The 24,443-nt window shown below is 35.9% G+C and overlaps 1 long non-coding RNA gene across 1 annotated transcript; it reads right to left on the bottom strand.

Annotated features, from left to right (window-relative positions):
• Positions 1-348: 348 nt before the first annotated feature.
• Positions 349-23,548, bottom strand: LOC113943748. The gene is made up of 3 exons (XR_003526432.1): positions 23,444-23,548; positions 4,959-5,069; positions 349-473 (listed from the first exon to the last, which is right to left on the bottom strand). It is a non-coding gene; the product is annotated as an uncharacterized LOC113943748 (long non-coding RNA).
• Between the last annotated feature and the right edge of the window lie 895 nt (positions 23,549-24,443).

Genomic DNA, 24,443 nt, shown 5'->3' with positions numbered 1-24,443 from the left:
TTAGCAGGTTTTTTATTGATGTTCCTTCTGCCTACTTTGACTCACCAACAAAGTTTGTCAAAGCAGTGATTAAATAAGTTACCAACTAGCACTACATCCATACAGTGAAACTCCTTGTACTGTGGCTCATTTCATTCATTCACAGTAAATTTATTAATCTGCAGTAATACCTCATCAAAGTCATCATGGAATTAAAAGTAAGGATAGCTTTGGTGAGATCCAAAGAAATATTGGGACACCTAACCAATCATGAATTTAACTACACTAATCAAAGTAAATGTTAAAACTAAAGATGTTCACAGAAATATTTAAATAACAAAAAAAGTTTTTTGATTTACTGTGCTTCTAGGGTTGCTGTACTTAAAAATTAAGAATAAAGTGGCTAGTAATGACTTTACTTACATTATTCCTGCCAATGGACTTGAATAGGTTTCTTTTGACCATGTTCTCTATTCAGCTACCTTCCCCTGTTGCTTTTGATAATATTTAGAGTGGGAAGATGAGAAGAAAACAAAGAAAAATGGAAATCAAGAAATGAAGACAAGGAGGACTCACATATAATGCCTGATAGTGTTTTCTGGCATTTGGGCTTGGCTAGACTTCAAAGCAATGATTTCTCTGTAAAAATAAATATTTGGAAGTCACATTCTTGCATACACTAAGTCCCTAATGATGGTTAAAATAAATTTATTTTATCTGATTGAACTGAGCACTGATCCTGAGTCATATCCCTGGCAAAGTAGGCAAAATTATCTAATTTGTGGCTGCTTTCATTTGTTGCTATTGGTAATTCAATGTAGGTTGAAGCAATCCTGAAAGACTTCTATGTAAGTCTCCAAAATCTTGACTAAATGACTGGGGACTTGAGCAACTGCTACAGAGCAACTGTTCTCTCCTTTGTGAGTGCATAAGCCAAACTATAAATGAAAAGCTGAGCTATGAAATTGCATTTTTCTCTCAGAGTAGCCAGAAATGTTAAATGTTCAAGTTCATATAATCATTATGTGTAATTTTAAATACAATAAAGCAGATGGCTCAGAACAGAACAAGCTTCTTTTGGTTGTTGACTTGATAAAAGAAAAATGTCATTGATATTAATGCAGTAAAATTTTAACTGTGAAATTTTATTCCTTTGTTGCTTTACTACTCCCTGCAATTAGGAAAATATTTCAAAAATTAAACTGTTGTTTTGTAAGCTCTGTTGTATTCCAGCCAGCTGATGTGTACTTCAACTCTATGATTAACAAGTTCTTGTTTTTCTAAAGCACAGATAGCATTATTTTTAGAAAAGTAGCTGCCATTAATAAATGTTCCAGAAATGCTGATTCCAATGTTAGCATTTCTAAAGAGTGGAGATTATCTTGAGGTAAAACTACCTTTGAACTTTAAACTTGATAGGAAAATTAATAGAAAATATTTTTGCTTGCATTTCATCCTGAAATCTGATCGTTCAGTGTGTTGATATGAAAATTTAGCATCAGCTTCAATTTTGACTTTCCTTTTTTCAGTTGTGATGTAATCACTGTACAGATCTGTTAGTGGAAAGGCACAGGTTTAGGTTTCTTGTGCTCTTAGAAAGAATGTAACCTTGCAACTATAGCTGAGCAGTTTCGCTCAGTAATTTAATGTCACAGAATGGAGGATACAATTGAATATCAAGTATCCTTACTCTATAAACAAATGGAAATCCTCTCTTATTACCTGATAAGGACTTGAATGGAAATACATACCCTCATTCAAAGATTTCTGAAACAAGTAGCTTTCTTTGGATTCCTCCCCTGCCACTTGACGATGTTTTGTCAATGAAACGGTGTTCCCTTGTTCCACATGATAAAGACTGATGGATCGGTGTCTTTCACATACTGAGAAAAGGCCTTAAAAAAGGCCATAAGCAGTTTGGGTTTTTTGGTTGTTTGGTTGCGGCTTGTTTTGCTTTGTCTGTTTGTTTGTTTTGGGATGCATGTATTTCTGTGAGGGGAATGACTGAATTTTAAGTTATTTAGATAATCATGATCACACGTAAGACTTAAAGTCCTTTGCCGTTTATGGAATATTTCTATTACCATTTCATAATTAAGGGAAAAGGGATTGGGGTGACTTACTGAAGGTTACTCTGAAACTTAGTGGTACCTGTGCAAAAACAATCCAAGGTGTGCAGATTCTCTAGATCACACTAAGTGAAAAACAATGAGAGTTGAGAATACCTTGTTTGTTTGGGGTTTTTTGTGTTTTTTGGTTTTTTGTTTTTTTTTTCCAATGAGAAATATGTGTGCTATTAGAAATACTATATACAAATCTGATACCTTCACAGAGGAGTTTAAACTCTGCATGGACTACATGAAGAGAAAATGATAGAGAAACTAAGAACAATAAGCCTATTTGATTTTATATCAGTTCCCCAGATAGCTATTTAGAAAGATTGAGACATATATAGATAGACATATGAATCTCTCTTTCCTAAGAGAATGTAATCGAGGAGAGTATCAATATGTCATAAACAACTAAATAGACAGCCTATTTTTGGTAGTTTTCAGTCATCACTTTCTTACGAAAAGAACTAGGTTCAACTGGCCAGTTGAAAGCATCCTGTCTCAGGGGAGAAAACTGAGGCAACACAATGGATGAGAGCAAGTAAATAGATAGATATATAAGAAAGAATGAAAACAGGAAGTTTCACTGTTTGGAAATGTGATGTGTTTTCCCTTCTCTTCAAACATAAAGGGACAACAGAACTCTGTTTTATTTCTGGGAATGTCAGTGAGTCTATCTTTGTGTTTGACAACCAGATCAGTACAATCCTTTTTATTACTTCACATCAACATACCCCTTGAGGAAGAACCTCTGCTCTGTTAGATCACTCAGGAATGCAGCAACGGGAATAACTGCACAATAAAGCTCAGCCATGTCCTGCTTTAGACCCACAGGGTCTCTCTGCAGCTCTCACCCAGCAGCAGATATGAGAAAGCTTGACTCATCTAGAGCCCGCACAAGGTGGACAAGGATTACCAGATGAGTAGCTGTCTTTCATGAGATCTATATACGAGAACATTTTTCTCCTTTCACCCTTCCACTCCTGCCTCACCAACTCCACCTCAGGCAGCTTTTTCTGTATTTCAGGGCTATTCACTTTGGTTTTCTTCCTTCAGAAGATTAGAATGGACTGCTGCTGACATGTGAATCCTTTGCAGGTCTTCTGCAAAGTGTGGGTGCTGTAGTTATTTTACCATTGCTAGTCCATAGGGCTGTTCACAACTGAGCCAGGAACAATCAGGTCAGTCTCTTGTTTTCAGTGCTGATTGCGTTACAGTAGTCAAAGAGGGCTGCTGGGAAGTTCTGGATAATGAGAGCCTGAGTGCTTGGCAATAGTGTAGGATTGGGATCCTACATGTGCAGGAACATATATATGGGAGATTATTGCAGCTATGGCTGGCAGCCATCCATTATGGTGGCTTGCAGCTTGCTGCTGAGGAATTGAAATGTTAAGAATTTCTGGTTAAATATGAAATTTAATGAAATTTCTTCACAATATAGAGTGGATCACTCTTGCTAGAGATGCCAGGGCTATTGGAACACCAGTTTTCTAGGAATATGTTAGGCTAGTTTTATGGCCTGTGTCTGTATCACAGAGACATAGAAATAAGACAAGAACCAAGATGTGTTTTTTCTGCAAATATTTCATGAAAATATAGTTCCATTTCACAGCTTTATACATATGTTGGCAGACTGATAGAGAATCAGGTGAGAATGCTGCTGAGACTTGCGGTGACAACAAAGAAAAGCAACAAGGTGAGCTAAAATAGAAGCTCAGGACTTGTGGATTAAATGTGTTAGAGTTACTCAGTTATTAATAATCTATGTCTTTGAAAGCTGAGAGATCATCTTACATTTATATTAAAGGGTTTGTTACATTATATTTAAAAAGTCATGCTGTGTAATTGTGAAGGGAAGTAACTGGAAGAAAATCACTCATAAAAGAGTATTTCTGAAAATAAACCTGTAATGGGTACAGAAAGAAATTCTGGCTATTTAGTGAGGGGGAAAGAGCAGGGTGGGGGAACAGCCTCCTAAAATGAGAGTTAATAAGTGAAGTTATACAATGAACTGATTTTTATGGCTCAACCATAAACCTTTGAAGGCAAGGGTTTATCAAGTGCTGACACTCTCTTAAACACTGTAAAACATTCTGTAATGGCACCAGATTTCTGGAGTTTCTTTATAAATATATATATTTTTAATAGCTAAACCTTTTTGAAAAGAAAAGTAGTTCTACTGATGGAGAAAGGTAGCTTTTTCTTTGCTCCAGTATAATAGGTCAGTACTAAAGATTATTGACTTTGTAGCAGTATACTGTAAGTAATCATAGTAAAATTCTAGACCTTCTGCTGTTCAGTTAAAACCTTCAAATTGAATTACACTTTTAAAAATACCCTTTTTAAAATAAAAGCTAGTTACTCAGTTACTTTAAATAATTCTGCTGACTATTGATTTTTTCTCATTATGTTCACATTCTTTCCTTCACTCACAAGAAATTACTTTTCACTTCAGCAATGAAATATCCATAAGTGCCACATTTCTTAGAGATGAGTTTGTGTGCTTTCAGATAACCATAATAATTCCATCCATGCACCAAACTTGTAATATTACTTATAGTTGTAAATCCATGATTTTGACCCAGATGTTACATACACAAAAACATTAATTTATTATTATGAAACTGATCTGATCTTCTCTCCCTTGAAAAAAAAAATCTTTTTGATAGGTAAGGATTTTAAGGTATCACTTTCAACAGCTGGTTTGTTTTTTTTGGGGGGGTTGGGTTTTTATTTGTTTTGGGGTTTTTTTTGTGTTTGTTTTTTTTTTCAATGTTGCACATTTTTATCTACTGCTATTCTATTATTGTTAAGTTATAATTTAAAAAACAGTCTATTATTAATAACAACAGATAAACTTGTTCTCACCTGCAAAGTTGAACCTTTCTAAAGATTATACTGGGAACTGTTGCAGAAGCTCCAATCCACTAACTCCTGATTCTTGACAGCCTAAAGCCTTCCTACGAGTAATACAGGAAGCTGTGCAGAAATAATCATTATCATCCCTTCATCAGCCCTTGCCATCCTTCTACAGTAATGGCTGATTATATCCAGCTTAAGATGAGCATATAATAACTTTTTTAAAGCAAGATGGCTCCTTTTAAAGAAAGAACTGGATACCAGCATTCACTACAGAAGGTACACATTGAAAATGCTAGAAGTAAAAGCATTGTACATTTTTAAAATTACCTATTTGCATTTCTCTCTAAAACCTAATGTCATAAAATGGTGCAGGTAAAGCACATTTTTGCTTTCTTGCCTGTGTCTGCTTAACTAATGTGATGGCTATCTGAGTTTTAGGGGACTGGAACTTCTGCTCCCACTATTGGAGGCCGTGCTATTTCAAGGACCTGGTATCATCAATTCCAGACTGTAAGTACCATCAGTCTTTACAAACAAGGCTGTTAAAGGTCTCATGTCATATGACTTCAGGGGCATTTGTGTGCTAGACTGAACATAAATGATTTAAACATTTTTTGTCACCACTGATCTCTTTCCTCACTCAGAACACTCTCTCATGAGTACTTTCTTTCTGGTTGTGTCAAGTAAGCAGGAGCCAAACAAAAGCCACCAGCTTAAATCTGTAGCATGTCAAAATGAGAAACAAGATTGTTGGGTGCAGATACATATCATAACCTCTATGCAAAAATGTACATAAAATGTGTTTTAGAACTGTAGCTAGTCATATCAAAGTATCTGTTCAAGTTAGACTGATAAAGTGTTTTAAGTGCCTGGCATCACTGAAGTCTGGTTTTGACAGAGTATGAGATTTGAAGACTTTTTTTCTTAATGATTTTTGTGAGGGTAAGACCTACATTTTTCTTAGAAAAAGACTTTCTGGTCAGTATTTATTCTCTTTTTATTCTACTGTCCAAATGTTTTCCCTCTTGATGGAAGTTTTGATTGCATTTGTGCTCACTCTACTGTTCTGTCATGATAAATGGAATTAGTGGTTGTTTTACACTGCTGTAATTCAAACAATTATATTCTGTAAACTGTGGGTGTTAGTAGAAAGCCAAGAGTAAAGAAGTGGCTCAGACTGGGCAATTAAAGCATAACGAACTATGAAATTTATACCACTTTTAGCTGGTGAAGCAGGATTTCCTGTCAAGACTTTTATACAGAAAAAAAATTAAAATAACACATTTAGCTTATGATTAAATGGTTTTAGAAATTTATGAAAGATGAAGACACTTAATTCACCTTGTAACTGAAAATTGGCAGATCTATTTTGAAAAAAATCTCTTGGATCATTATATTGAAATCAAGTTGTCTATATTAGGCAAGTTGTCAAATTAACACAGGCTCCTTTCTTCATTATTGTTTCTTCTTTATTATAACAATAGACTTTAAAGTGTTGAAAATGAGGCAATGTTAAGGTCTAATTTCCTTTTAGTGGTATAATGAAGTAACAAAAACATTTTTATCTAGGTTAAAAGTTTCTCTCCAAACTAAAATCATGTTAATTTCTTTTTTCAATGTAGCTTCAATCTTTATAGAAAACTATCTATTAGCTGTATGATTACATAAAAAAAACCCCAAACCAAAACCCCAAACCCCACAAAGATAGCCAAATTCAGCCCTTGCTGCTCCCAGTAAAACTTGTCCTCAGTGCTCAGAAGACACAGCAAAATCATTTATTCAGCTTGATCATGAACATTAGCCTGGATTTGTCCTGTGAGCAAGGACAAATGTATACAAAAGTATACGAGTGCAACTCCTTCACACCCTGCACCCAGCTTGATTGTTCCCTCTAATCACACTACCCCTTGTGATGTTTGCTGAACAATAATGCTCACCACCAGGTATTATGTAGTATCCAGATGAAATCTACATTTAGCAAAAAAATGCTGAACACATAGGAAGAGGTTTTTCTTCTTCAGTCTTAAAAGTACTGGACCAAATCCTGCTCCCAGCTGTACTGTGTGAGCAGAATTCACATGATGAAGTGAATATCTGAGCATAGTGACTTGATAATGTCTTTGAATGGGACATAATGGGAAAAAGAAACTATTTGGAATAAATAAATAAGTCTTGAAAGGGCAGAGGATCGATTAATAATTCTTTTAAATTATTTTAAGTCTTCACAGATAAATGCATATAAACCAATGCATTTGGGACTTTTATATTGCTAATGGTTTGTTTTATTTAACTGTTTTCAACACCAGGTTCTAAAGCAGTAATTAAATTTATAAGTCAAATTCAGTCATTAGCTGAATGCAGGAACCACTTCCAAATTTAGGGCCAGTACAAGGGCTTTTCTGTGTTTCTATAAGTGTTGGACTATGAATTCACCCTCTGTATTACAACAATATTCTGAGGACTGATTTTTGTCAAAAAAATGTTTTATATATGTAGTATTTATGTATATAACACCATGGCATTTCATTAGACTTGTAGCCAGTACATAATTAAGGTATCTGGTTGATTGAGAAGAACACTGAACTTCTGGAAAAGCCAGTTTTCCATTCAACCATACTTAAGCCTCCTCAATACATCGAAGATGTGTTTGATGATTTATCCACTAGTTGTAAGCAACCTTAAAGTGTAATTGTTTCCTCTTCCCCAGTGACAAACTTTGAAATATCTTGCCTTTGTCCATGAGAGCAGAAACTGATGTTGCAACTTTCAGAAATGTTTCCTGGAAATTTTTTTATTTTTGATTCTAACTAAAAGACAAGAGGCTAAAAGAGTTTCCAAACACCTTTGAAAACATGTTGGAAGTTTCATTCATGCCACGTTATTGAATATAAAAGCAATACAATGGGATCCAGTTGTGACTGAGAAGTAGTCAACTAGAAAGGTGGAAGAAGCCAGAGGTAAGTACTGGAATTGTCAGAAAATCAAGATGTATTTTATGTAATAATACAATCACCCAGGAGTCAGGGGAGAAGGAAAGTATGGATCATTGTTTGTGCAAAGTGCTGACCTATGATGAGGAACAGGATGTTTGCTCCCAAGTTTGCTTGTGAATTATAGGTCAGAAACAGTGAAAAGATACGAAGTATGCATATGCAGCCAACATTTGTTATTTGTTATTTTGTTATTACAGGCTATATAAATCATATTTATACCACCACTTCAGTAGGTTTCTGAAGCTACTGACTCTCCTCTGCTGAGGAGAGTCTTGCAGAGTTTTATTTGTACGTATGCATATAAAGGGAGAGAGAGAGAAAGAGCACATGCTTGTCACTGGGAACAGTTCTTCTAAGAGATGTTAAACAAAAACTTGGCAAGTAACTTATATGTTCTAGATAGTTATGTTTCTGCAGATTGTGGAATGGTTCCCAAGCTCAGGTCTCATCATGTCCCACTCTGCTTCTCAAATTGTATCTCCTTCTATTTCTCGAGTTCGTGAAAACTCTGTGAGTATCTGCTCACTACACACTACAAAAAGCTTTGTGAAAAATCAAGCAGAAGCTAATATGTATTCTCTCTTTGGCTTTGGATTCGCCTCCCCAGGAGTGGTTGGCCTTGGGGTCTTGAGTTACATTGACATATAATGAATGATGCTAAGCTTTTTATTCAAGATGTATCCATTTGGGGGCAGAAGCTGTAGATGATGTCCCTTATCTAATCACTGTCTTGTTTTGCAATAAGAAAGCACTAAAACTTAGTGAAATTGTAAAATGTACTCTGTGAATATATGCACTCTAGATTTCCCTATAAGCTTCATTTTTAAAGGATTTATCACAAACATGTAGAGTGATATTGCCTTGAGTATTGATGTAACTTTCTGAAGTGATGGACAATAGAACTAAATGGAAAATGCAGACCTTTATTGTTAAGAAGTCTGTGTTTTAGTTAGATTTAGTTAGATTTTTTTGTTTTGTTTTGTTTTTTTAATTACAAATCTGAACAAAAGGTCAGCTCACACATTGTCTTCCATAGGGTTTCCTGATATTTTAACAACTGATGTGGAACTTTTTAGCTTGCTGGAAATACCTGCAGTGAATGATAATGGCTTGTGCCCTAAGCTGCAAGGCTACCTGGGCTGCCTGAGAGCACCAGGAACCAATTAACCCAGGAGCTGGGCACCTAAAACAAGCTGACACCTAGGGCTTGCTTTGGAATTTCTTAGACGCTGACAATTGAGTTGTTCAGAATTTACTGCCTAAAGGGCACTCAGTCACCAGCTCTGAAGCCCAGTTAATTAATTCTTGTTGGAAGAGCTTTACCCTGGATGCCTAATGTCTAGTTATACTGACCTTTAAAATAACACAGCTGAGATATCTACCTAATAATAGCACCCTGTGTCCTGCACGCTGGCTTTCAGAAATAGGCACAGCAGGCTTCTCTTACTCTTTTCCTTTTGTCCAAGATTGTCATACTTCTTGCCCTGCTTTTATTCAAAACTTTTCATCTAGCCATAGTGCAGACACAGCTATGGTTGAGATCACTTACGCTTTTCATGTTGCCTGTGGCCTCTTGCAGACATAGTCAATACCTGCTCCAAGGACTTCCCTGTGCTTGTAATTGCATTGTCATCTGTAAAAATTTTTTTCTGGCTGAAGTGAATTTCTCACTGCTCACAAAATTTTCACCTGTTATAGCAGTATATAGCTCTAGTCTCATAAAACTGATTCACAAGGCACACCTACAATCAGATCTGTAATGTCTGATTTGCTTTTAGCTTTCAGTACAGACCAGTAAGACATAAACATGAGATTTGGTTTTAAGAGCAGATTGTCCAAACACTTCCTCTCTACATTTATCAGACACTGGTATCCCACTAGATAACCAGGTAGCAGGGAAGCAGAGGAGCAGCAGCAAGTTAAGTCCCTCAGCACCTCACACACAAACAAGCTGCCACAAAACTGGCATTATCCAGGTTTTCAATATCTGCAACTACTCAGGCATTAAAACCTCTCACAAGGTAGCTTCTTGTGCCCTGGGTTTCAGAGCTTGCCTCTCTGCAGGCTGCTACTACTGACACAGCTAACAAATGGTATGCCTGAGAACTCCGAGACAGTGCAGATCAGTTCTTCAGCAGCATCCCGCTCTCACTCCTGTTTGGCAGGATGGGAAGCACAGGAAGACGTGTCTCCCTGAACACACCATAAAACAAGTTGTTGGGAATCTGGGAAGTCAAGGAGCTCCACTTTTAGGGAGTGGTTTCTAGCACGGATGGGTTGGTGACTGGCAAGAAGTCAGTCAGTATTGCCTCAAAAATTGTAAATCAGTTGTTTCTGGCTTTGTTGAATCAGCATTTCCAGAGGAAAGCTGTTATGTCAGAATATTTTCCACCCAATATAATTAGCAGAACAGTGAAAGTAGCACACATTGTAGGAGGAGACTTTGAAAATATAATTGACTAAGTATTAATTTTCTATTGTAACATATTGAGGATTGATGGCATGTTTCAAGAGCAGAATGACGCCCAAATGCTCAATTGTCTTTGGAAAGTTACATTTTTTTCTCTGAATAGCCCAACCTGAATGTCTGGTACTGATGCTGCATACCTAAGACTGCCCTTTGGAAAATAGTCCCCACATGGGGTTTGTACAAGTTTTACTACAATTTAAAGGTCACTCCTTTTTTTTTTTTCCCCCTCCTTTTTTCCTGTGACACTTTAAAATTATTGAATTATAATATTTTAGGAAAATAATTTTATATTGTTCTAGTTTATATGCATGCAGTAGAGTAAAATCACCACTTTAAAATACAATTTGTCTTTTCCAGAGGCATAAATCTGACACTGTCTTTCAGAAAATGTGGACTTTCTGCAAAGCTACTACAGTCGTCTGCCTGAAAAACTAAACAAAAGAGAGAGATATAGATATTGTTAAAACATACTTTACAACTAAACAAGTAGAGTGCACTTCAAAATCCAATGACATTAGAAATGTCATTTCACAGTTTCAACAAGGACAATAATTGTTTCTTAAAAAAACGGAGACAGAAAGCAGAAAATAAGAACACTTTTTCATCTGAAAAGCAAAAAAGTAAGTGACATATTTTGTTTGTGTTCTAATTTGCAGGCAGTCTTCCTGGTACATGCTCATAAATGGTGAAAAAATAATAGAAATAAAAGAATCCAGCAAAATGTGGCTTTGCCAGTTGTGTTTTACCGTAATGTATCATGATAACATATAGCTAAAACTAAAAAAAAATTGCTAGTGCTAAAATTCAGAGAACAAGGGTGACAAGAGGAATGTAGTGTCTGTTTTAACTGTTGATTTACTCAGTCCCATCAGCATTTTACCTATTCTTAAGGTCTTCACACGAAGATGTTTTCAGTTATGACAAAGAAATTCAATGCAGTCCTTTATAAAATTTTTTCTTAAAGTCTATTATTCTATGAGTGGAAACTCTGCTTTTTTCAGAGTGTGAAAGTTGTCACATAATTTTAAATCTAGATATAATTACTATCCCAAATCCTAACCCCACTTAAAACTTTGGTTTTATTGTTATAGTAGATTTAGGGATACTTGCCACAAAGCTCAGATAGCAGCTCATGCTTTGGGAAGAGAGTGCTTTTGTGCTTTAAGGAATGAAAAAGATTAAAGGAAGTGTTCAAATGCGCCTCTGTGTGGGGGCTAAAGCAATTCATGCTACATTTTCAGTCATCTTCCATGCTGCACATTATTAGAAATACGGTAGAGAAAGTAATTTGTCTTAGAGTAAATTCCTAATATTTTAATTTACTGTCCATGGAATATAGGTAGCTCAGAGACAGACTGTTATGGTACAAATATGCTGATATTTCTTTCTATATTAAAGAAAAATAAATCTTAATTTTTAGGCAAATCATTTTTTTACCAGAAATTTGTCCCTCTGGGCTAAGTACTGTCACAAATATGAAGAGTAGTCCCATTGCACCAAAGAATGAATTCTCAACTATTTCACAGGGCTGTGAAAAAAATGCAAGAGCTCTTGAACTGGATCAAAACAATGGTGTCTAATATCATTTATTTGCAATCATTCCATCTCTACATGTTTCAGAATTAAAACAGTGCCCTCAATTTCAGTCATTTATTCAAGCATTGTTGAGAGAGCACTCATTAGAAATGAAAAGTAGGCAAAAATTTTAACGAGCTCTTTCTGTTGTTTTATGAGCTATGTCAGTCAGTCAGCTATACAGTATATGTAGAGCACAATTTTTACAGTGCACGACACTAAATTGTTCAACTGTACAACACCTCTAGATAGCACAGAACTTGGCAAGAGGCCAAAGCATCTAAAGGGGTTTATGTGGGTGCTAACCTCCTAAAATGAAAATTGCTCACTAATGCCTCCATTTGGGAGATATCTGCCTTTCTGACCTGGAATTTGCAAGAGCCCTGGTATGCTCTGCGTACATGTTCAGAACTGCTCTGGAAGAATTATCCAAAACCTGACCAGAGAAGGACTGCAGTCCCTTGAAAAACCCAATCTAGTAAGTGTTTTCCAAACCAAATGGATGCACCAGCAACTGTCACACAATCTGTGACTGATGCAGTGTTGCTGGTATGGTCCCACATACTGCGTGTGATTGGTGAAGCTGCAGGGTACCGGAGAGCTGCACTGCAGCATCTCCTTAGTCAGAAGGAATTCAGCAACCACTCAGCATGAAGCAGTCATGGCATTACCCCTTCCGGAAAAAGAGAAGAAAACAGTGTCTGTAGACCTTCACTCTAAAGAATAGGCTCTAGCCTGCATTCAAAATGGACACAGGCTCCATGCTTTAAGGCACGGTAGGAAGTTAGATATATACATGAGTTTATTGGTTTGCTCCAGACTACCTTCTCCTCGTAGCTAATGCATTAGGATTATTCTCAGCAGGTGGCTAATTTCTTTCCATGCTGCCTATAGAAAGCTAAGAAAGTCTTTGAGTTCTCTGGGTTAGGATCAGCTAACACATTTTTAGTTTCATATGTGTGATCTATGTTTCAGACGTATAGTTTTGCTTAAGGTAAGAGGGTTTTTTTTTGAAGACAGAATCTGAAGAGGTTGGTGAAATAAATGCAAAGCAACCACTTGAATTACATGTGATGCTGTATATGTCTTTCAAAGGCTTGTAGAGAACACCAGTGCTGAGGTTATCAGTCTGCTGTTTCCACCCACTGAGAGCATCTTTAAATTCTGGTGACAGAAAGTGTAATAGATACTGCAATTTCTCTAAGGCTAGTGCTTCTGAAAAAAACCACTAAACTACCAAGAAATAAAAGAATTTTATAAGATAGCTAATGTCTCATGCTTTGCATGCTGTACAACCGGACAGGTGTTTTGTGAAAAACCCCCAGGGAATGTCTGCAGTGATGTAAACAGGAAGCAGTTTTCATTTCATGAATCACTAGATTGTCAGTGATGCATTATACCTTGTCACAGATGTTATGGAGCAAAAATGAGGTATTGCCCTGAATTTTACACTGCTGTGACTAGAAAATTAGAACCTGGGGATTTAGCTGTAATCATCAATGACAATTTTGTTAACTACAATTATTACTACAAGCATTTTTGAGACACTTTGTTTATAGATTTTGTAACTGGGTATAGCGATTAATGCTTTAACATCTCAATGATAAACTACTCTCTTCTTTCAAAGACAAAATATGATAGCACTGAATATCAACCAATTGCTTTATTTGCAAAATAATTACAGTAACATATTACTACAAAGAAAGATTTGTGAGTTAGTCTTTGAATACTGATAGATAAAATAGCTCTTAAATATACACTGTGTGTAGTAGCAGGTATACTAGACAGTTGGGCATTTCTTTAGTAGTGACACTATGAGGCAGAGAGCAGTTTTGTACCTCTCATCATGCTCAATGAAACATGCCACTAGAAACTGGTGGAGAAAATTGAGATAGCCAAGGTAATGACATATCCTTACCCTTCCGAGCTCAGAAGAGCAGAAGACTAGAGGAATGCTCATGTAATGTGTACAAAATAGCATTCTTCAACAGTTTTAAATACTGATGTAGAAAGAGTGTTGCATTGTTGTTGTTCAGGTTTTTCCTCCATCTTGGCTGAGAGATATCTCAGTGGCAGAATTACTTGTGCAAGCTTTGAGGAAACTGTCCTAGACTTAAAAAAAATTGATGTACGTGGCCTTTTAAAATTCATTTTGGTTTGGAATTCTTTTATTCCCTCCCAAAACTCTCTCACTGAAGCCAGTGTGTCAGCCTGATGTTCACAACTTGGTATACTACCTTAAACTTCAAAGATAAATCTGTTGTAATATTTTTGCATAGAGTGTTTTTACCACTAGCTAAATATAACTTATCCACTTTTTAAAAATGAGATATTATGCCTGAAGACATTGCATATAGTGAATATGTAACTGAACTTGGAGTTTATTCACTTTGGTGTAGTAGAATTTTGCCTTTAACTGTTTCCAGCTGTTACCACTTTGTGGGAGTCATTCCATATGGGTAGAAAATATAGCAATCACCTTTGCAGAAAATATTTTTGACCTCGTGAATTTCCAAAATTTCATTCCATTAATTTGAAAGCTAAGATTCAGCATAGTGAACATTGAGCAATCTGTAGCTCTTAGTCTACTAGCTCAGCAAAACATCAAATGAATTCAAATTTGAAAAGGACTCTCCATCTGTAGCAAAAGCATGTTCTCAATTACATATCAAATTAAATAAGAGATAGGAATATTTTTGAAAGCTTGAAATTTATGGTTTCATTAGACTGAAAAATTAAACCTAAAAATGTGTAAAAATCCACATTAATCATTTAGTTTTAGCACATAAATGCAAATCGCTTGGAACTGAGTTCCATTTCAGACTGTAAGTAGTAATTACCTAGTGACACCTCATGAGCTTCATTAGAACCCTGCTTTTAATGAAAGTGGGGAACACTAGGGATCTGCACAAATAAGAGGATTATGGTATTTAATCAGCACAAAGTGGTAACAATAAAGCTTCATTAGATAGCATTTCCAAATATGAAATCCAGGAAGAAAATCTTAAATGTAAGTAGGTTAAATGATCATTTAAAAGTATTTTATTTAGTGAGTCCTCTTTTCTTCTGTTCATGAGTGGGTTGATTTTTATGAATTAGTTTGGTGCTTGACACAATCCTATTCAACACTTAGTAGATGGAAAACTCTTCCAAAGTGTTGTTCTTACACGATGCCAGCCTACAACTGGTTTTATTTATTCATTAGTATTTTAGTATTTGCTATCCATCATTTGTGATATTTAAAGACTGCTTCTCTCACAAAATTATTTCTGGTCCATAGTTGGCCTATCTATCATCCATAAGATGTAATTTCATATGCAACTATATATACATGAGAATTCATATTGTGGTGGAAGTAATAATACTGAAGGTTCCTGTTGATAGGTATTTTACATTGGTTTGAATTAGTATTTAAAAGATACAAGACAATTGTCTTCCTTAAGCACGTCAGAGGATTTTGGTGTGCATACTCACTGTATGCAGATATGAAATCAATGGAATTACAAAATTGAAAATTATCATGGCTGGGCTTTGCGAACGAAGATTTGGGAATTGAAAATTATAATGAAAAGAGAAAGACCTACTTCTCTCTCTGCGAATCAAGATTTTGGATAAGAGGAGTCTCTCTACTGCTATTCAAGCTTCCATGTGTAATACCAGTAATTAAAATGGTTAAATGATTTTCTATACATCTATTCTCTCTTGTACTAGTGAACTCGGGTTCTGTATTTTTGCTGATGTTTTATTTGCAATCACCCCTAAATGTATTACAAATATTCTGACTGTGTGTTTGTGAGGGATATTCTTCTGAGTACAATTTTATGAGCTTGGTTAGTATCCAAACAGTATTTGGGATATCATAATCTACTGTGAAGTTTTGTTCAGGTAGAAAAAATGTACATTTACTATTCTTAAAAAACACCAAGACCTTAACTGTTTTTTTCGTTTTTTGTTGTACACTCTCACCATGTTCTTGTACACTGTCTTTTTGTTTATAACATAAAATTCTATGGAGTGTCTTATTCCATTGCTTTGACAGTTGGCTATATCTCATCTTACAATACCCTCATCACTGTAGCTTTATCATCTGTGAGTTTATAACTAGGCCAAGTACTACCTTTCTAGAGTCCTCTTTCATCTGGTCATATGCAGATCAAAATGTTCTGGTTTTTTATCTGTCATGCAAAACTTATGCTTGTACAAATTGGAATGTTCACTGAGAACAGTGCTTAAACAGTTTGGGTAACTATGCCTAACTTCACAAATGGTCTACACAAGATACACTTCAGAAAATGTTTGTAATTATTGCACATCAGCCACTGCATTTTTAATCACCCCAAATGTCCAATTGCTTGTCTTGACCCTGCTGATCTCTACATGAATTTGATAACTGAGGGCCATTTCAGAAGAAAATTATTTTAAAATTATGTTTTTCAAGCACAGACGCTTTATAATTGAAAATGCCCGTACAATAATGAAAGTCAATGATGATTCCTGACTAATGATTTTTCTGGTTGGGCAGATGGAATTTTTTATGATTTCATATATTTTCTCACTAAAAACTAGAATTTTAAGTCATTGCTATTGCACCAATTTGTAATCTAGATGTTCTCACCAATAATATGTTTATGACTCTATTTTAAGTTCTACATTAGTTCCTCTTCTACACCACGAGTTTCACTGGTTTCGGTATTCTGAAATTCCCCTTTTTTCTCTTAAACAGTATAACAATTTTTTTACTATATGGATCTTAATAAATACATTCAATTTAAAATGTCATACTTTACCAGGGGTCATTATACCATGCAGTTACAGCCTTAATAAAGCATTAGCACTGGTGTTTTTCTTACGAAATTTTCATAAAGACATTTTGGAACATGTGGATTTTTTTCATCACTGTTGCCACTTCATTGCAATAAAAAAGTATTTTCTATACTTTTTATATAAAACTTGCTCTGTAGGTTCTTGTTAACCTGTTTTTCCTGGAAAGGTTATAATCCCTTAAAGTCCTATCATGTGTAATTCACAAATTTTTTAGAATAACATTTCTGTAGCATCCAAATTCATCATAGCTAGACTGAAGAAAAGTAACATTAAGGTCAAACATTAAGGTCTGTGTTGTCTCATCAGCAAATGATCTCAGAGAATAAGATATTTTAAAGTAATCCAATAGCAAATAGAGATCATACAATAGTTTGGGTTGAAAGTGACCTTTAAAGGTTATCTAGAACAACTCCACTGCAATGAGCAGTGACATCTTCAACTAGATTAGGTTGCTCAGCACCCTATCCAGCCTGACTTTGAATATTTCCAGGGATGAGGCATCTACCACCTTCCTGGGCAACCTGTTGCAGTGTTTCACCACCCTCATTGGAAAATTTTTTTTGTTACGTGTAGTCTGAATCTCCCCTCCTTTAGTTTAAAACTGTTACATCTTGTCTTATCACAACATACCCTGCTAAAAAGTTTGTATCCATCTTTTGTATGAGTCTCCTTTAGGTGCTGAAAGGCTGAAATAAGGTCTGCCTGGAAGTTTCTCTTCTCTCTCAGTCTTTCCTCATAGGAGAGGTGCTCCATCCCTCTAATCATCTGGCTGGTCCTCCTCTGAACTCACTCCAACAGGTCCTTCCTGTGCTGGGGACCCCAGAGATGGATGCAGTACTCCTGGTGGGGTATCATGAGAGTAGAGTAGAGAGGCAGAATTGCCTCCCTCAACCTGCTGGACACGCTGCTTTTGATGCAAGCCAGGGCATGGTTGGCTTTCTGGCTGCAAGATTCTTCTGGAACAGGAAGAGTGCATGTGCATCATTTTTCAAGCATTTCAATCACTCATAAAATCTTCTAGTTCAGTCTGTGTAAAAAAAAATAATTCGTGTTGAACCTCAAATTACTTTTGATTTCCTTGAAACCTTTTTTGATTTAATAAAATGTTTATAACAAGTAGCCCTTACACTGAGAGGAAGTAGAAAAATCTCATTCTGGCACAAAATGATTGCCATGTCCTTATCTTCTTTGACATTACTGGGGTCTGTAGGTTAATCCAAGCTCATTTATTGCTGCAAGAGTTTGTAACTGTCCCTAAATTCTGAACCTGTCCATCATAAGAATTTTTGCTACCTAAGAAGCAGTACCTTCAGGCTTTCAGAACAAATACAGCTGTTTAATTTTCTGGCCATCTGTCTAGACTGAAAACCAAAAATATTAAACAATCCACAGCATCTGTGTCATTCTGTACCAGAGTTGTTAATGACTGAGGGTCAAAGTCAAACTCAAAACTTAAAGCCTGACTTTCTGGTTAGAAATGACTGTTTAGCTAGAGCCAAACCATTTATTGCTGACACTTATGTCATAAAGTAATTTACTAATATTAAGGTTTTGGAAATGACTGGTGTTTCACATTCGAAGTGTGAATATTCAGAAAATATATGAAGTTGTCAGGACTGACCCTGGAACTGTTTGAAAACAAAAAACCTAAATTCATTTAATAAGTAATCCTCAACAAATAAATAAAAAAAAGACGAATAAGTGCATTTAGTGGTACAGTTATGTATTATCCATAATGAACATATCTGACCCTTTACAATCTCTAGTTGCATCTGACAGCTATTCTCAAACTCATAATCTTTCTGAGTTTGCAGTTCAGATGCATTGTTCCAGATGCAGTTCAGCTGATTAAAAAAGCTTCTCCTATGATGCCATAACCTCCAAGAGTTATCAGCACTTATATTTGACAACCTACGAGCACACTCGCTCATATTACTAATTCGCATCTGTAGCGTTATCTGGGTTAGAAAACACCCCTGCTATTAGCTTATGCTAATATGGAGTCCTGATACCTAGGTTAAGCCAATAGACCTGAGGGGATGTTAATGGAAAAGAAAGGAAAGAGTGACAAGGAGTGGAGAACAGTATTGCCTTTATCCAGCTCAGATGCAGTCAAAAAAAGCACATCAAACCATTGTCTTATATGATCCTAAGGCTATTTTTATACTCTGCTGTTCCCTTATTTAAGTACAGTAATGCCAGCTAATTAAAGACAGTTTATAGATCATTTTAGATATGAATTGAAATTGAAATATGTTCTCTTGTGCCCCAGAAGTAATATAAATCTTTTGAAGCTCTGGGCTAGGAAATATTATTCTATAGATGACGCAGCACAGGGTAGGGTTTTATGTTTTTTTAATAAAAAAGTTAAGAAATACTGGACCAAATTTATACTCATTCTAAAATGTGAATCTGAATTTTTTGTCTCATTTACCCTATTTACCCTCAGGTTGCAGTGACATAAACACACTCAGGGTGTAAATCAGAGAAGATTTAAACCTATTACTCTTTTGAGTTATCAACTTTTGGCTTAAAAGAATTTTACTCACTTTGGAAAGATTTAATTCTATATTCCCAAACAGTTAAATTGCCATCCAGTCTAACACAGTTTTATTGGAATTATCACAGAAATTAATTCTGTTAATTTTTTTTCTTAATTCCGTTACCTGTGGCAATTTAATTGTAACAGACTTTAAGCAGGACTTTAAGATGAAAATTCTTGTGATTAATTGTTTCTAGAACAACCCTTGGCATAATAAATATGTAAACATTGGATATTTCTTTAGTATGACTCCTTTTATTAACATTACAAAAATAATAGGATAAATTAAAGATCAGTTTAAACATAGATTAATTGAAAACAAGCAAACTGTAATGCTTTAGTTTGGAAAAGGCGGTGCAATTAAAACCAGACAGCTGTTGTGGAAACCTTAAGGTTCAATAGGAATAGCTATAAATCATGATTTATAGTGAGAGCATGCAGTTACTTGAAATGGATCAAGTCTGAATTAAACTCGTTCCAAAAGTGCACTTTACAAGTTCTTTATCTAGCTTTATATGATCTGCAAAATGTCACTTAAATGGTGGCTAGGGATACAATTTGTACTACCCGTGAGAAAACAGAAACAAAGTTAAAGCTCAAGAGAGTGTAAAGCACGTCATATGTTCCAGTCATCCATTCGTCCTCACAATATCTCTATAAAGTCCCTTTTCACTGCACTTACTTTTTTTACACTAGCATTGGACATTTCATTATATTTCTGTGGTTTTGAACGTCATGGGATCATATATCTAGGAGCAACTTCATAGCACAAACTAGTATAAAAGGGAACAGCATTATTTCAGAGTTCATCTTCAGAGTGAGAATGTATGTGAAGGTATAGAGAAATGTTTGTGTGGGGGAAAGCGCTTCATTTATCAGTACAGATTTACATTGTCAGTCGCTCTTCTTGATGAGAGGGTTGAGTAGCAAACAGCTCTCAGGTAACATGACTGCAACTGTGAATGTTAATGATCCACATGAACAAATTATATAAAGGGACAAATCATAGGCAAAGATAATCAATATCTAACCTTACACCACAGCAAATGAATGTTAAATTATCAGTGGATGGGACAGACTTGGGCAATAACCTCTTAGCCTTGTCATGAAACTGTAGAAGCAGAACTTCTGACAGATTTTTTACCTCCTGATGCTTTCAATGTCCTGTTGGATGGTAGCATATCTTCATTTCTAGACGGCCCAGGATATGAACTCTTCAACTCCTCCTTTTTCTACCACTTTGCTGGAGTAGAAAAGATATTCCACAATGTCACAGAGACTGTTTTCTTTTATGTATGCCAGAAATAATGACAACCCGCAAAGGAGACTGAGATTGGTACCTGTAACTTCTTCAGTTGCTGGTGGCTTCACAACAGGTAAGCTATTATTCAAAAGGTGAACTTACACAAGTAAGAAAATATCCATTTTAGTAGAAATTATTGTTTAAGTCAAAACCACACTGCATTAATTTTCAGTGTCAGCTGTCTGTGTCAAAATCTGATTGTGGGATTTATTTTGATGCTGACAGTCATGCAGTATTACCACTGGTGCTACAGACAGGAGCACAAGGCAGATGGGTGCTGTCATTTTCAGAGCCATTAGTATTCCAGGAACTGAGAAAGCACAGAAAATAACCCCAAATATGTAAACACATAAAAATGATTAAAATTCAGGAAATTATTTAAACAAACAAGCAAACAAGCAACAGAAATAAAAACAGAGCTCAAATATTGAGCAGCATGCTCAATTCCCTAATCTGTTTTCATAGCCTTTTAGGCCTGTAAATCCACAGTAGGAGACACATAGACACACATTTCAAAATTTAGTTACACTTGGTTAGAACTGTAGTATTCCAGAGAATGGATAAACCTACTGCATAAAAAAATGTTTCAATTTTTATCCTCATTATTTGAGTTGTAAAATTATAAGCATGGAAAGATGTTGTGTAACTGCTAGACAATTTTAGGAAATTGAAGCATTCTGATTATGGTTAGGAAAAGGAAATTGTTGATTGGTCAGATGAAGATTTGAGTCTTCATTGAGAAATGATTATCAGATCCATGGATGCAGGGAACATGTGAGTGAAAGTATGGGTTTAGGCAAGACAAATGGCTCATTTTATTTCGCTTTTGTATAAAGCCAACATTCAAATCATGCTCTGTGTGAGTCTGGGCTATGTATTCTGAGTTTCTTGCAGCACGTTGTGGTGGCTAACAGTCAAACGCCTACCTGACTGTTTGCTCACTTCCCCTCCTCAGCAGGAGAGGGGAGAAAAGAGGAAGAATGGAAGGGGGAAAGCTCATGGATCAGGATAAAGGCAGGGAGATTTCTTACCATTACTGTCACGAACAAAACAGACTCAACTTGGAAATATCAATGTAATCTATTGCTAATTAAAATATATATTTTTTAATTTAGGTAGTGGGAAATGAAAAGACAAATGTCAAAGCAACAACTTCCCCCCCAACCCCACCCTGTCCTTCCTATCCCATACTCGACATCATTCTTCCATTTCTAACTCTTCTAACCCCACTCCAAGTGGTGCAGGAGTTTACAGTCAGTACATGGCAGTTTCTTTGCTCCTCTGTATTGCTCCTTCCTCCTCACACTCCTCTGCTCCAGCATGGACCCTCCACATGCTGCAGGGGATATCTGTTCTTCCATGAAGCTCATTCTCCTCTGACTTCAGTTTTCTCTCTGTTGTTTTACACTTCTTTTTTCCTCCCTCTCTGTCTGGCATTTTATGAATTTTTTAAAATATGTTTTCACAGAGATGTCATCAGGTTGGCTGATGTGTTCAGTTGTGTCCTGTTGTGGGTCCATTGGAGCTGACTGTATCTGGCACAGAGCAGCCCCTGGCCTCCTCCCACAGAGGCCCCCCTACAGCCCCCCTGGCTAACCCCTTGCCAAGAGATGGAAAATCTTGTAAGATTTTAATCATGTGGGAAATCCAGCTCCTTTCCAATTTTTTCATTTCTCTCTCTTATACATTGCAAGAGACCACTTGCTCTGAATTGACTGAAAGTTGAAATTGCAAAATCATGATGTCATTGGTTAAAAATTAAATTACATGGTCCAGAATACAGCTGTGCCACTAAGTCTTTGCTTTCAGAAAATATAATTTCTTTTATTTTTTAGCACTGCTAACTGAAATTTTCATCTTCCCTCTCACCACCAAAGTTATTCTGAAATCTAGCACTGATTAAGAAGAAAGAGTCTATTACCTCTGGAAAACTTAACCTTAAAGCTTCTAATTTTCAATAACTGAGCTGCAATTAACCAATTACTTTCATTGTTTAGTGCTCATACTTTAACAGTTTTTGAAAACGCTGTTAAAAAACATCAGTTTTTTATGATCCCACAGTTGTAAGACAATGCTATTTGCAGCTTGGCGGGTATTTAACATTTGGTGAATGAGGTATAGATAATTCTTGAAAGCTTGTTGGTAGTATTTTGTATTTCCTGCCATTAGCAGTGAAGTTGTAGTTCTAGTCACATCCATTTTGGCATAGAAGTCTTTTCTTCTAGGTCACCTGTGTAGCAGCTATTAGAAAAAAAAATCTTGGATTTCAGTCAGTGCGCTAAGTATTTTGTCTAAAACAGCTCCAATAGTGCTGAACTATTTAAAAAAAATTCATCAAAGACATATTCAACCACTGAAAAATGAAAAAATACTTCACACAGGGGGCATAGAGGAAAACAAAGTGCAGAAAAGAAGCAGAGGGGAAAGCTAATACAGGAATGAAATAAGAAGAGTACTTTATATGCTGGATATGATAAAGGTTGGACAAAGCAAATTAAATAACTTCACTTGAGTAGCCTGCTCTCTAATGACATACAAAGCTGTCAACAAAAGAGAAAATGTCGCCAAATGTCAGCAGCAGAACAGCCACAAAATAAATCAGAACATTTTCTTTGAGATAAAAACTGCATAAACTCCATGAAACTTTCCCAATCAAGTTCTAAAAGGAGAAAAAACCCTTAGGGAGAAAATGTCAATGCTAATAGAAAGTCAAACAGAAAACAACCCTATTGGGACAGAGTGAAAAATAAATTCCTAATAAGTAACATCGAACTACAGGCTGACCTGAACAAATGACCTTTTACAAGAGCTTCCAAATTTAAAGGAAAAAAAATTCTGAATTAGAACATAAGGCAGTAAATTGTGTTATGAAAAAGTAGATGTTCTGTGGTAGTGTGTCAGTGGAAGTTATGTGCTTAGTACTTTTCTAAGTCTTTTTCTTTGCACTTTGCATCTTTCCCGCAGTTCAATGATTTAGTTCTTCTTTGGCATTGAAGAATAAGTTCAGTCCCTTAATACAGCAAGCATCCTGGGCTCAGGTACCCAGAGAGCATGAAATTTGTTTTCATTTTCTTCTGCCTAAAGAATATTTTCACCCTCATATGTTTTTTTCAGACACTCCCCTTGTGTGTTCAGAGATAAAGTGTCCTCATTACCATTTTCTGACAGTTTTGTTCCTTGTATGAAATCAAGACCTTTTCAGTACAAACTATGAAACATTCAGAATGTATCAGCCAATTGATAGTTTTGTGTTTTATATATCCTATATATATATACTGTATACAACAGAGGGAAGAAAAAAAGATATAGGTAAAGGGGAATTTTGGTAGAAGAGATGTTCTACCTTCAAACTAATGTAAGATTTTGTTTCTATCAAAAAGGAAAGAAACCAGCTCAAATAGATGATATTAGGTTTAATACTACTGCCACAGAAACAATGGCAAGATCACGACCCTCTAGGCTTTGTGTCTGAGTTCAGTAGCCTGTTTGCAGCATCATCATCAACATCTAAACAATATATGATATGCCTCTACTGGCTCTACAGATGCCAATGTAGGTTCTAGAGGATTTAAGAAAGAATAAATAGAGGAGAAGAGGTAAGAAAAAGAAAGAAAAAGTAAGAACCAAGACCCTTGCATCAGCATAATGCTTGAAGTAGGAAATATCTCTATTGTCCTGTCAGTGATTAGAGCAGGAGTAATAAACCTAAAATTTCATGACTGGTTGTACTGGATTTGGCTGAAATGGAGTTAATTTTCTTCGTCATAGCCCATATGGAGCTGAG

This window comes from Corapipo altera, unplaced genomic scaffold (assembly GCF_003945725.1).
Source record: "Corapipo altera isolate COAL_440 unplaced genomic scaffold, ASM394572v1 22b, whole genome shotgun sequence".
NCBI lineage: Eukaryota > Metazoa > Chordata > Aves > Passeriformes > Pipridae > Corapipo > Corapipo altera.
The sequence above is the reverse complement of the archived record's forward strand: the minus strand, read 5'-3'. Positions and strand labels throughout refer to the sequence as shown.